This window comes from Pseudophryne corroboree, unplaced genomic scaffold (assembly GCF_028390025.1).
Source record: "Pseudophryne corroboree isolate aPseCor3 unplaced genomic scaffold, aPseCor3.hap2 scaffold_872, whole genome shotgun sequence".
NCBI classification, from domain to species: Eukaryota; Metazoa; Chordata; class Amphibia; order Anura; family Myobatrachidae; genus Pseudophryne; species Pseudophryne corroboree.
The window spans coordinates 105,110-116,734 of record NW_026970451.1 but is presented as its reverse complement, the minus strand read 5'-3'; the positions used below and the strand labels follow the sequence as shown (position 1 = coordinate 116,734).

General features: G+C 48.1%; 13 non-coding genes and 1 pseudogene across 13 annotated transcripts; all 14 read left to right on the top strand.

The window, feature by feature from the left end:
- The first annotated feature begins 3,819 nt into the window (after positions 1–3,819).
- LOC135043539 (U1 spliceosomal RNA) lies at positions 3,820–3,983 on the top strand. Its single transcript, XR_010236379.1, has one exon. It is a non-coding gene; the product is annotated as a U1 spliceosomal RNA (small nuclear RNA).
- Positions 3,984–4,135: 152 nt separating this feature from the next.
- Positions 4,136–4,298, top strand: LOC135043555 (U1 spliceosomal RNA). The gene has a single exon (XR_010236395.1). It is a non-coding gene; the product is annotated as a U1 spliceosomal RNA (small nuclear RNA).
- A 646-nt stretch (positions 4,299–4,944) lies between these two features.
- On the top strand, positions 4,945–5,108 carry LOC135043540 (U1 spliceosomal RNA). The gene has a single exon (XR_010236380.1). It is a non-coding gene; the product is annotated as a U1 spliceosomal RNA (small nuclear RNA).
- A 152-nt stretch (positions 5,109–5,260) lies between these two features.
- Positions 5,261–5,423, top strand: LOC135043558 (U1 spliceosomal RNA). Its single transcript, XR_010236398.1, has one exon. It is a non-coding gene; the product is annotated as a U1 spliceosomal RNA (small nuclear RNA).
- Positions 5,424–6,094: 671 nt separating this feature from the next.
- On the top strand, positions 6,095–6,258 carry LOC135043536 (U1 spliceosomal RNA). Its single transcript, XR_010236376.1, has one exon. It is a non-coding gene; the product is annotated as a U1 spliceosomal RNA (small nuclear RNA).
- Positions 6,259–6,410: 152 nt separating this feature from the next.
- LOC135043548 (U1 spliceosomal RNA) lies at positions 6,411–6,573 on the top strand. Its single transcript, XR_010236388.1, has one exon. It is a non-coding gene; the product is annotated as a U1 spliceosomal RNA (small nuclear RNA).
- A 671-nt stretch (positions 6,574–7,244) lies between these two features.
- Positions 7,245–7,408, top strand: LOC135043545 (U1 spliceosomal RNA). The gene has a single exon (XR_010236385.1). It is a non-coding gene; the product is annotated as a U1 spliceosomal RNA (small nuclear RNA).
- A 152-nt stretch (positions 7,409–7,560) lies between these two features.
- LOC135043553 (U1 spliceosomal RNA) lies at positions 7,561–7,723 on the top strand. Its single transcript, XR_010236393.1, has one exon. It is a non-coding gene; the product is annotated as a U1 spliceosomal RNA (small nuclear RNA).
- A 671-nt stretch (positions 7,724–8,394) lies between these two features.
- Positions 8,395–8,558, top strand: LOC135043546 (U1 spliceosomal RNA). Its single transcript, XR_010236386.1, has one exon. It is a non-coding gene; the product is annotated as a U1 spliceosomal RNA (small nuclear RNA).
- A 152-nt stretch (positions 8,559–8,710) lies between these two features.
- LOC135043560 (U1 spliceosomal RNA) lies at positions 8,711–8,852 on the top strand (annotated as a pseudogene).
- Positions 8,853–9,544: 692 nt separating this feature from the next.
- On the top strand, positions 9,545–9,708 carry LOC135043543 (U1 spliceosomal RNA). The gene has a single exon (XR_010236383.1). It is a non-coding gene; the product is annotated as a U1 spliceosomal RNA (small nuclear RNA).
- A 152-nt stretch (positions 9,709–9,860) lies between these two features.
- On the top strand, positions 9,861–10,023 carry LOC135043551 (U1 spliceosomal RNA). The gene has a single exon (XR_010236391.1). It is a non-coding gene; the product is annotated as a U1 spliceosomal RNA (small nuclear RNA).
- A 673-nt stretch (positions 10,024–10,696) lies between these two features.
- Positions 10,697–10,860, top strand: LOC135043532 (U1 spliceosomal RNA). The gene has a single exon (XR_010236372.1). It is a non-coding gene; the product is annotated as a U1 spliceosomal RNA (small nuclear RNA).
- A 152-nt stretch (positions 10,861–11,012) lies between these two features.
- LOC135043562 (U1 spliceosomal RNA) lies at positions 11,013–11,175 on the top strand. The gene has a single exon (XR_010236401.1). It is a non-coding gene; the product is annotated as a U1 spliceosomal RNA (small nuclear RNA).
- The last annotated feature ends 450 nt before the right edge of the window (positions 11,176–11,625 follow it).

The window sequence follows — 11,625 nt, the reverse complement described above, 5'->3', positions numbered from 1 at the left end:
AAGATACATTATTAGGTAGACACTGAGTGATGTGGGGAGTATAAGAAAACCTTGACATAGTGTTAAGTAGGTAAATAGGTTGAAGTAGTGGAAGTAGGAGAGGAGACTGTAAGGCAATCCGAGCAGAAGAATTGCAGAAATGCAGGTGAGAAAAGCAGTGTAGGCTCAAGGGGTGTAGATTTAGTATGAAATGAGTCAAAAGCGTAGATAAAGTGGGTGCAGAAATGTATTTGGAGTGTAAGAAATGAAAGGATTGTGAGAGGTTTAAGAAGCAATGGTAATTATGTTAGATGTTTTAAGTGTTTGCAGGTAAAATTGCATTGGTGCAGCTGTGCTTAAAAAACAAAATTACAATAATACAGATACAGGCATTTGTAGGTGAAATGGATGGTTTATGAAATGTCCAAGTAAGGTAGTTCTGTGCTATGTAATCAGATGCAACAATCAGGAGGTGAGTGATCTGAGGAGTAAGTGACTCACATTTGTTATTAGTTCTTCAGTTTTCTTTGTTTTGTTAGATTGGTGTGCTTCTGTTTTCCTTCTTTTTCACTTCGATTGAACGCTGATTGAACGCTGATTGAACACTGCTGTTATGTGTCAATTTTATCACGCTTTGATAAAAATGCACGCTTAGATCAATAAATGCACAGCCAAATGGCTTTGCACAGCCTACACCATTGGACTTAAGTAGAAGACTATTACAAGTGAAACCAATAATTGAAATCTGTAACCACACCCCACCCCCTCAAATGCCAGGCAATAAATTACCTTAAAAACAACAACCAGGCATTCCACAAAGATTAAACTGGGTCTCTATCATTCAAAACTTTAAAAAAGTACTTAAAAATCACATACTATGCGATAATGTTTCAATTTGCATTACCCAGCAGAATTAGCTTTGCATATATAGATATAGTGCAGCAGAATATATTGGTGGTTGTAGTCAATTGTAATTACCTGTAGGTGACAAGAAGAGAAGAAACGTCAATTCACAATCGATATCAGCTGAAGATAAATTAACGCTGATTGAACGCTGCTGTTATGTGTCAATTTTATCACGCTTTGATAAAAATGCACGCTTGGATCAATAAATGCACAGCCAAACGGCTTTGCACAGCCTACACCATTGGACTTAAGTAGAAGACTATTACAAGTGAAACCAATAATTGAAATCTGTAACCACACCCCACCCCCTCAAATGCCAGGCAATAAATTACCTTAAAAACAACAACCAGGCATTCCACAAAGATTAAACTGGGTCTATATCATTCAAAACTTTAAAAAAGTACTTAAAAATCACATACTATGCAATAATGTTTCAATTTGCATTACCCAGCAGAATTAGCTTTGCATATATAGATATAGTGCAGCAGAATATATTGGTGGTTGTAGTCAATTGTAATTACTCAGCAGAATTAGCTTTTCATATATAGATATAGTGCAGCAGAATATATTGGTGGTTGTAGTCAATTGTAATTACCCAGCAGAATTAGCTTTGCAAATATAGATATAGTGCAGCAGAATATATTGGTGGTTGTAGTCAATTGTAATTACCCAGCAGAATTAGCTTTGCATATATATAGTGCAGCAGAATATATTGGTGGTTGTAGTAAATTGTAATTACCCAGCAGCAGCTCTACTGCACTCAACATCACCAGTGCTCACAATATATATAATGCTATATACTATGCCATAGTGGTGCTTACTATATAACACCCCCTACTGCGTTCCCCCTGGCAATGAGCATGACACCCAGAGAGTGAAACCCCTGGCAATGAGCATGACACCCAGCACGTGAAACTCTTGGCATTGAGCAGTTTTTGTAAAAGTAATTAGAAGCTTTACTGTAGGGCATAGTGTATCACAGATATTGTGGTGAGTGACATAATATGTTCCAAAGGGCATTAATGTGTGGGGCTTACCCTGCACAGAAACAAAATAACTCACCCAAATCTAACTCTTTCTGCACATGTTATATCTGCCTCCCCTGCAGTACACATGGTTTTGCCCAACTGCTAACAAAATTCCTGCTGCGATCAACTTGGAATTACCCCCATCGATTGATGTTTTCACACTGCTCGTGTATATAAGACATAGGGCCTAATTCAGTTTGGATCGTAATACGCGTTCCAACCGCAAAAACTATGAAGAGGATGGGGGCATATACGCAGGGTCCATCCTGTGCATGTGCCTACATTTTCTCCGGGTGCCCCGCAGAAAATACGAATGCCTCTGCCTGTCAATCAGTAGAGGGCGTACCTTCGCAGGTATATCGCGATCATGAGCCATGTCTCCCATTTTTGTCATTATAGGTGCTCTGTGAGCTGCTGGCCATGCCCCAGCCCCTCTGTCTCCCGTGAATAGAGATTGAGGCTTATTCAGACCAGATCGCTTCAATTTATTTTCACCCAGCGGGCAATCTGGTTTGCATTGCACATGCGTATGCGCCACAATGCGTAAGTGCGACGGCCCGGAGATCACAAGAAGATTGACAAGAAGAGGGTGTTTGTGTGGGTGGCAACTGAATGTGTCTAGGGAGTGTCCGGAAAAACACTGGAGGGACCCGGCGTTTTGTGGGAGGATTTGTGACGTCACCTCAATGGCTGAGTAAGTGCTGAGCTGTGCAGCTCTTGTGCACATGTGATCACACACCTGCACAGCAAATTTTCCCTTCCGCTGTAGGCGACAACTACCTGATTACAGGGATGCAAAAAACACACCCTAGCGATCAGGTCTGAATTACCCACAATGTGCATATTTGCAGAGCAACAAGCTACAGGGAGCCTTCCACCCCCCATCCCCCCCCCTTCCCCATGGGAAGGGGGGGGGGGGGTGTTTGGGTTAGCTGGACATTCCCCAAAAAAGTGACTGTCCTGCAAAAATTGGGATAGTTGGGAGGTATGTTCAAATACATTTATTGTTTTGCATGCAGGGTAAATACTGGCTTCTTTGACATTTAGCCACAAATGCTGCACAGCTGAATTACAGTATTACACTGCAATTAACAGTTATGCTAGGACATTCCCCCTCCCAAATCTACCTCTCTCTGCATGTTACATCTGTCCCACAGTGGCGTGCGGTGAGGTCAGTGGCTAGTGAGGCACTACAGCCATAATGTCCGCCGAATCCTGCCCATGACCCTTAGCCAATGCCCGCTACTGCCTCTGAGCCGATACCCGCTGCCACCGCCAATGGCTTACAAACTCGCCCACAATCAACTGACCCAGCCCTCCGCACTATCCTGACTTCTCCCGTCTGCTTACTTTGTGCTTTCCAATGCACAATGCAAACTACAGGTAGTACTGCAGGGCCCACACCCTTTTACTTGCCTTACAGAGCAGCTCTGGGGCTGTTACAGTGCCCAGCTGCTGCAAGAAATCAGCTTGAATGCTTCAGGGGCTGGGGCATAGCCAACATGAGCCCCACACCGAAGGAGGGTGGAGGTGTTTAATGCGAACTAGGGGTCATCCAAGCGCCGCAAAAGGCCGCCATGCCCTGCACGCCCCTTTTCCCTTTTCATATGCAGACGAGAGTTGAAGCCAACTTTGACCCACTGCTTGGATGGCATTACCATATGCAAATCAATCTGCTGCAGGCCTTCCCCCAGGAATGCTTGCACTAGTTGTTGCATTTGGTTTGTTGTTTGGGGGTGCTTCAGTATTAGGCAGCCTTCTGCCCTCCCATGTTCATCTGAAAATATGTGTTCTCCCTGCAGTTGTTGTCCCCAGATGAGAGTTCCCTTGTGCTGCCTCAGTTGAATCTCCTTTACTTGACAGAGATGTGCCTGAGCAGCGGCCCTCCCCAGCCCTATCTCAAATCATACTTATTTTGCATAGGAGATACCATGGTCATGAAGATTGTTTTCCCAGGGTGAGGTTCATTCATTGCATTCTGGGTATGCTGACCCCTGTGATTTCCCCAAATGTGGGAAACTCGACTGCATTATTTGTGGTAGTGGGGGACTGTGTTTGTGCTTTCCTCTGGTCAGCTCTGGTAAAAGTCAGATTTCTTTGTCTCAGATCTTCCTCTAGCCTTGTTCTTCTTTCGAGAGTTCCCTTGTGCTGCCTCAGTTGGATCTCCTTCACTTGACAGGGTGGTGCCCGAGCAGCGACCCTCCCCAGCTCTAGCCCAACTCCTATTTACCTGCCAGGTGAGATACTATGATCAGGAAGGTGCTTCTCCCAGGGCAAGGCTCACCCATTGCACTCTGGGTGTGCTGCTCCTGCGATTTCCCCAAATGTGGGACACTTGACTGCATAATTTGTGTTTCCTCTGGTCGGCTCTCATATAATTCAGATCTCTTTGTCTCAGATCTTTCTCCAGCCTAGTTTGCTGTCTGTTTCCACTTCTCTTTTCTTGAGCCGCTCCCTTCTATGCAGTTGCGCACTATCCTGACCTCTCCCGTCTGCTTACTTTGTGCCTTCCAACGCACAATGCATACTACAGGTAGTGCTGCAGGGCCCACACCCTTTTACATGCTTTACAGAGCAACTCTGGAGCTGTTACAGTGCCCAGCTGCTGCAAGAAATCATCTTGAATGCTTCAGGGGCTGGGGCATAGCCAACATGAGCCCCACACCGAAGGAGGGGTCATCCAAGCGCCACAAAAGGACACCATGCCCTGCACATCCCTTTTTTCTTTTCATATGCAGACGAGGGTTGAAGCCAACTTTGACCCACTGCTTGGATGACATCACCATATGCAAATCCATCTGCTGCAGGCCTTCCCCCAGGAATGCTTGCACTAGTTGTTGCATTTGGTTTGTTGTTTGGGGGTGCTTCAGTATTAGGCAGCCTTCTGCCCTCCCATGTTCATCTGAAAATATGTGTTCTCCCTGCAGTTGTTGTCCCCAGATGAGAGTTCCCTTGTGCTGCCTCAGTTGAATCTCCTTTACTTGACAGAGATGTGCCTGAGCAGCGGCCCTCCCCAGCCCTATCCCAAATCATACTTATTTTGCATAGGAGATACCATGGTCATGAAGATTGTTCTCCCAGGGTGAGGTTCATTCATTGCATTCTGGGTATGCTGACCCCTGTGATTTCCCCAAATGTGGGAAACTCGACTGCATTATTTGTGGTAGTGGGGGACTGTGTTTGTGCTTTCTTCTGGTCAACTCTGGTAAAAATCAGATTTCTTTGTCTCAGATCTTCCTCTAGCCTTGTTCCTCTTTCGAGAGTTCCCTTGTGCTGCCTCAGTTGGATCTCCTTCACTTGACAGGGGGGTACCCGAGCAGCGACCCTCCCCAGCTCTAGCCCAACTCCTACTTACCTGCCAGGTGAGATACTATGATCATGTAGGTGCTTCTCCCAGGGCAAGGCTCACCCATTGCACTCTGGGTGTGCTGCCCCTGTGATTTCCCCAAATGTGGGAAACTTGACTGCATAATTTGTGTTTCCCCTGGTCGTCTCTCGTATAATTCAGATCTCTTTGTCTCAGGTCTCTCTCCAGCCTAGTTTGCTGTCTGTTTCCACTTCTCTTTTCTTGAGCCGCTCCCTTCTATGCCCTTGCGCACTATCCTGACTTCTCCCGTCTGTTTACTTTGTGCCTTCCAACACACAATGCAAACTACAGGTAGTGCTGCAGGGCCCACACCCTTTTACTTGCCTCACAGAGCAGCTCTGGAGCTGTTACAGTACCCAGCTGCTGCAAGAAATCAGCTTGAATGCTTCAGGGGCTGGGTCATTGCCAACATGAGCCCCACACCGAAGGAGGGTGGGGGTGTTTAATGCGAACTAAGGGTCACCCAAGCGCCGCAAAAGGCCGCCATGCCCTGCACGCCCCTTTTCTCTTTTCATATGCAGACGAGGGTTGAAGCCAACTTTGACCCACTGCTTGGATGGCATTACCATATGCAAATCAATCTGCTGCAGGCCTTCCCCCAGGAATGCTTGCACTAGTTGTTGCATTTGGTTTGTTGTTTGGGGGTGCTTCAGTATTAGGCAGCCTTCTGCCCTCCCATGTTCATCTGAAAATATGTGTTCTCCCTGCAGTTGTTGTCCCCAGATGAGAGTTCCCTTGTGCTGCCTCAGTTGAATCTCCTTTACTTGACAGAGATGTGCCTGAGCAGCGGCCCTCCCCAGCCCTATCCCAAATCATACTTATTTTGCATAGGAGATACCATGGTCATGAAGATTGTTCTCCCAGGGTGAGGTTCATTCATTGCATTCTGGGTATGCTGACCCCTGTGATTTCCCCAAATGTGGGAAACTCGACTGCATTATTTGTGGTAGTGGGGGACTGTGTTTGTGCTTTCCTCTGGTCAGCTCTGGTAAAAGTCAGATTTCTTTGTCTCAGATCTTCCTCTAGCCTTGTTCTTCTTTCGAGAGTTCCCTTGTGCTGCCTCAGTTGGATCTCCTTCACTTGACAGGGGGGTGCCCGAGCAGCGACCCTCCCCAGCTCTAGCCCAACTCCTACTTACCTGCCAGGTGAGATACTATGATCAGGAAGGTGCTTCTCCCAGGGCAAGGCTCACCCATTGCACTCTGGGTGTGCTGCTCCTGCGATTTCCCCAAATGTGGGAAACTTGACTGCATAATTTGTGTTTCCTCTGGTCGGCTCTCGTATAATTCAGATCTCTTTGTCTCAGGTCTTTCTCCAGCCTAGTTTGCTGTCTGTTTCCACTTCTCTTTTCTTGAGCCGCTCCCTTCTATGCCCTTGCGCACTATCCTGACCTCTCCCGTCTGCTTACTTTGTGCCTTCCAACGCACAATGCATACTACAGGTAGTGCTGCAGGGCCTACACCCTTTTACATGCTTTACAGAACAGCTCTGGAGCTGTTACAGTGCCCAGCTGCTGCAAGAAATCATCTTGAATGCTTCACGGGCTGGGGCATAGTCAACATGAGCCCCACACCGAAGGAGGGTGGAGATGTTTAATGCGAATTAAGGGTCATCCAAGCGCCACAAAAGGACGCCATGCCCTGCACATCCCTTTTATCTTTTCATATGCAGATGAGGGTTGAAGCCAACTTTGACCCACTGCTTGGATGACATCACCATATGCAAATCCATCTGCTGCAGGCCTTCCCCCAGGAATGCTTGTACTAGTTGTTGCATTTGGTTTGTTGTTTGGGGGTGCTTCAGTATTAGGCAGCCTTCTGCCCTCCCATGTTCATCTGAAAATATGTGTTCTCCCTGCAGTTGTTGTCCCCAGATGAGAGTTCCCTTGTGCTGCCTCAGTTGAATCGCCTTTACTTGACAGAGATGTGCCTGAGCAGCGGCCCTCCCCAGCCCTATCCCAAATCATACTTATTTTGCATAGGAGATATCATGGTCATGAAGATTGTTCTCCCAGGGTGAGGTTCATTCATTGCATTCTGGGTATGATGACCCCTGTGATTTCCCCAAATGTGGAAAACTCGACTGCATTATTTGTGGTAGAGGGGGACTGTGTTTGTGCTTTCCTCTGGTCAGCTCTGGTAAAAGTCAGATTTCTTTGTCTCAGATCTTCCTCTAGCCTTGTTCTTCTTTCGAGAGTTCCCTTGTGCTGCCTCAGTTGGATCTCCTTCACTTGACAGGGGGGTGCCCGAGCAGCGACCCTCCCCAGCTATAGCCCAACTCCTACTTACCTGCCAGGTGAGATACTATGATCAGGAAGGTGCTTCTCCCAGGGCAAGGCTCACCCATTGCACTCTGGGTGTGCTGCTCCTGCGATTTCCCCAAATGTGGGATACTTGACGGCATAATTTGTGTTTCCTCTGGTCGGCTCTCGTATAATTCAGATCTCTTTGTCTCAGGTCTCTCTCCAGCCTAGTTTGCTGTCTGTTTCCACTTCTCTTTTCTTGAACCGCTCCCTTCTATGCCCTTGCGCACTATCCTGACTTCTCCCGTCTGCTTACTTTGTGCCTTCCAACGCACAATGCGAACTACAGGTAGTGCTGCAGGGCCCACACCCTTTTAGTTGCCTTACAGAGCAGCTCTGGAGCTGTTACAGTGCCCAGCTGCTGCAAGAAATCAGCTTGAATGCTTCAGGTGCTGGGGCATAGCCAACATGAGCCCCACACCGAAGGAGGGTGGAGGTGTTTAATGCGAATTAGGGGTCATGCAAGCGCCGCAAAAGGCCGCCATGCCCTGCACATCCCTTTTTTCTTTTCATATGCAGACGAGGGTTGAAGCCAACTTTGACCCACTGCTTGGATGACATCACCATATGCAAATCCATCTGCTGCAGGCCTTCCCCCAGGAATGCTTGCACTAGTTGTTGCATTTGGTTTGTTGTTTGGGGGTGCTTCAGTATTAGGCAGCCTTCTGCACTCCCATGTTCATCTGAAAATATGTGTTCTCCCTGCAGTTGTTGTCCCCAGATGAGAGTTCCCTTGTGCTGCCTCAGTTGAATCGCCTTTACTTGACAGAGATGTGCCTGAGCAGCGGCCCTCCCCAGCCCTATCCCAAATCATACTTATTTTGCATAGGAGATATCATGGTCATGAAGATTGTTCTCCCAGGGTGAGGTTCATTCATTGCATTCTTGGTATGATGACCCCTGTGATTTCCCCAAATGTGGGAAACTCGACTGCATTATTTGTGGTAGTGGGGGACTGTGTTTGTGCTTTCCTCTGGTCAGCTCTGGTAAAAGTCAGATTTCTTTGTCTCAGATCTTCCTCTAGCCTTGTTCTTCTTTCGAGAGTTCCCTTGTGCTGCCTCAGTTGGATCTCCTTCACTTGACAGGGGGGTGCCCGAGCAGCGACCCTCCCCAGCTCTAGCCCAACTCCTACTTACCTGCCAGGTGAGATACTATGATCATGTAGGTGCTTCTCCCAGGGCAAGGCTCACCCATTGCACTCTGGGTGTGCTGCCCCTTTGATTTCCCCAAATGTGGGAAACTTGACTGCATAATTTGTGTTTCCCCTGGTCGGCTCTCATATAATTCAGATCTCTTTGTCTCAGGTCTCTCTCCAGCCTAGTTTGCTGTCTGTTTCCACTTCTCTTTTCTTGAGCCGCTCCCTTCTATGCCCTTGCGCACTATCCTGACTTCTCCCGTCTGCTTACTTTGTGCCTTCCAACGCACAATGCGAACTACAGGTAGTGCTGCAGGGCCCACACCCTTTTACTTGACTTACAGAGCAACTCTGGAGCTGTTACAGTGCCCAGCTGCTGCAAGAAATCAGCTTGAATGCTTCAGGGGCTGGGGCATAGCCAACATGAGCCCCACACCGAATGAGGGTGGAGGTGTTTAATGCGAACTAGGGGTCATCCAAGCGCCGCAAAAGGCCGCCATGCCCTGCACGCCCCTTTTCTCTTTTCATATGCAGATGAGGGTTGAAGCCAACTTTGACCCACTGCTTGGATGACATCACCATATGCAAATCCATCTGCTGCAGGCCTTCCCCCAGGAATGCTTGTACTAGTTGTTGCATTTGGTTTGTTGTTTGGGGGTGCTTCAGTATTAGGCAGCCTTCTGCCCTCCCATGTTCATCTGAAAATATGTGTTCTCCCTGCAGTTGTTGTCCCCAGATGAGAGTTCCCTTGTGCTGCCTCAGTTGAATCTCCTTTACTTGACAGAGATGTGCCTGAGCAGCGGCCCTCACCAGCCCTATCCCAAATCATACTTATTTTGCATAGGAGATACCATGGTCATGAAGATTGTTCTCCCAGGGTGAGGTTCATTCATTGCATTCTGGGTATGATGACCCCTGTGATTTCCCCAAATGTGGGAAACTCGACTGCATTATTTGTGGTAGTGGGGGACTGTGTTTGTGCTTTCCTCTGGTCAGCTCTGGTAAAAGTCAGATTTCTTTGTCTCAGATCTTCCTCTAGCCTTGTTCCTCTTTCAAGAGTTCCCTTGTGCTGCCTCAGTTGGATCTCCTTCACTTGACAGGGGGGTGCCCGAGCAGCGACCCTCCCCAGCTCTAGCCCAACTCCTACTTACCTGCCAGGTGAGATACTATGATCATGAAGGTGCTACTCCCAGGGCAAGGCTCACCCATTGCACTCTGGGTGTGCTGCTCCTGCAATTTCCCCAAATGTGGGACACTTGACTGCATAATTTGTGTTTCCCCTGGTCGGCTCTCGTATAATTCAGATCTCTTTGTCTCAGGTCTCTCTCCAGTATAGTTTGCTGTCTGTTTCCACTTCTCTTTTCTTGAGCCGCTCCCTTCTATGCCCTTGCGCACTATCCTGACTTCTCCCGTCTGCTTACTTTGTGCCTTCCAATGCACAATGCAAACTACAGGTAGTGCTGCAGGGCCCACACCCTTTTACTTGCCTTACAGAGCAGCTCTGGAGCTGTTACAGTGCCCAGCTGCTGCAAGAAATCAGCTTGAATGCTTCAGGGGCTGGGGCATAGCCAACATGAGCCCCACACCGAAGGAGGGTGGAGGTGTTTAATGCGAACTAGAGGTCATCCAAGCGCCGCAAAAGGCCGCCATGCCCTGCACGCCCCTTTTCTCTTTTTTGATATGCAGACGAGGGTTGAAGCCAACTTTGACCCACTGCTTGGATGGCATTACCATATGCAAATCAATCTGCTGCAGGCCTTCCCCCAGGAATGCTTGCACTAGTTGTTGCATTTGGTTTGTTGTTTGGGGGTGCTTCAGTATTAGGCAGCCTTCTGCCCTCCCATGTTCATCTGAAAATATGTGTTCTCCCTGCAGTTGTTGTCCCCAGATGAGAGTTCCCTTGTGCTGCCTCAGTTGAATCTCCTTTACTTGACAGAGATGTGCCTGAGCAGCGGCCCTCCCCAGCCCTATCCCAAATCATACTTATTTTGCATAGGAGATACCATGGTCATGAAGATTGTTCTCCCAGGGTGAGGTTCATTCATTGCATTCTGGGTATGCTGACCCCTGTGATTTCCCCAAATGTGGGAAACTCAACTGCATTATTTGTGGTAGTGGGGGACTGTGTTTGTGCTTTCCTCTGGTCAGCTCTGGTAAAAGTCAGATTTCTTTGTCTCAGATCTTCCTCTAGCCTTGTTCTTCTTTCGAGAGTTCCCTTGTGCTGCCTCAGTTGGATCTCCTTCACTTGACAGGGGGGTGCACGAGCAGCGACCCTCCCCAGCTCTAGCCCAACTCCTATTTACCTGCCAGGTGAGATACTATGATCAGGAAGGTGCTTCTCCCAGGGCAAGGCTCACCCATTGCACTCTGGGTGTGCTGCTCCTGCGATTTCCCCAAATGTGGGACACTTGACGGCATAATTTGTGTTTCCTCTGGTCGGCTCTCATATAATTCAGATCTCTTTGTCTCAGGTCTTTCTCCAGCCTAGTTTGCTGTCTGTTTCCACTTCTCTTTTCTTGAGCCGCTCCCTTCTATGCCCTTGCGCACTATCCTGACCTCTCCCGTCTGCTTACTCTGTGCCTTCCAACGCACAATGCATACTACAGGTAGTGCTGCAGGGCCCACACCCTTTTACATGCTTTACAGAGCAGCTCTGGAGCTGTTACAGTGCCCAGCTGCTGCAAGAAATCATCTTGAATGCTTCAGGGGCTGGGGCATAGCCAACATGAGCCCCACACCGAAGGAGGGTGGAGATGTTTAATGCGAATTAGGGGTCATCCAAGCGCCACAAAAGGACGCCATGCCCTGCACATCCCTTTTTTCTTTTCATATGCAGACGAGGGTTGAAGCCAACTTTGACCCACTGCTTGGATGACATCACCATATGCAAAACCATCTGCTGCAGGCC